We start from the raw sequence: 777 nt of genomic DNA on the forward strand, positions 1-777 counted from the left end.
AGAAAAATTTATAGATTTTTAGCACGAGTCTTTCATAAGTGAGCTTATTATTAGGTTACAGTTATTTCAGCTGAATATTGTTCTTTAAGTTCAAGTAGTTTGTGCTTCATAAACTTGACTAGCACCATCAATATTCAGGGTGGGCAAACAGTCTGGGCACCCCTCCCTTATTTAAAGCTCATGTTAACAATCTAGTTTTTCGTATTTTAGTAATGAAGTTTTTGTGAAAGAACCGATGCTTTGAAACAACAAATTTTTGACAGTTTCGCTAAGGTCACCCCTAGTATACTAAGGATGATGTAACATCGCACATGGAGACGTATCATCCTATATCATGAAAATGAAGATCAACAGACAGACATTTTAGATTATTAATCGAACCTTTTGTTAGTCTGTGTCAATATGAAATATATCAATATAGAATAAAATCTTTCTTTCGTGTACACTATCTTTATTGATGGTGAGGGGAGGGTGTGCCCAGACTATTTTCTCACCCTGTATATATTCAAATTTTTACACTCGGATAATCTATTAGGTTTTTCAGTGAGAACCTTTTAGATTTCATATGCCATCTATTTGTTTGCAATCATGAACTTAATGCTCCTATTAATTTTGTTGCGTCAGCGAGGTCACGTGACTAGTGTCACGCCACGTTTCTAGAACTAACTTGTTCCTTCGTGAATGCCCTAGCATTTACTAGATATATGTTAGTCTGGTATATATATAAGACGCTCACAACGTGACAACAATGTGTGTGTAGGTAATGAGTAATTGAAC

The 777-nt window shown here is 34.9% G+C and overlaps 1 protein-coding gene across 1 annotated transcript in view; it reads right to left on the reverse strand.

Annotated features, from left to right (window-relative positions):
- The window catches only part of LOC106462398, a 32,980-nt gene that overhangs the window by 1,072 nt on the left and 31,131 nt on the right, over positions 1–777 (reverse strand). The gene's annotated exons all lie outside the window — the stretch shown is intronic.

Source organism: Limulus polyphemus, unplaced genomic scaffold, assembly GCF_000517525.1.
Source record: "Limulus polyphemus unplaced genomic scaffold, Limulus_polyphemus-2.1.2 Scaffold1157, whole genome shotgun sequence".
NCBI lineage: Eukaryota > Metazoa > Arthropoda > Merostomata > Xiphosura > Limulidae > Limulus > Limulus polyphemus.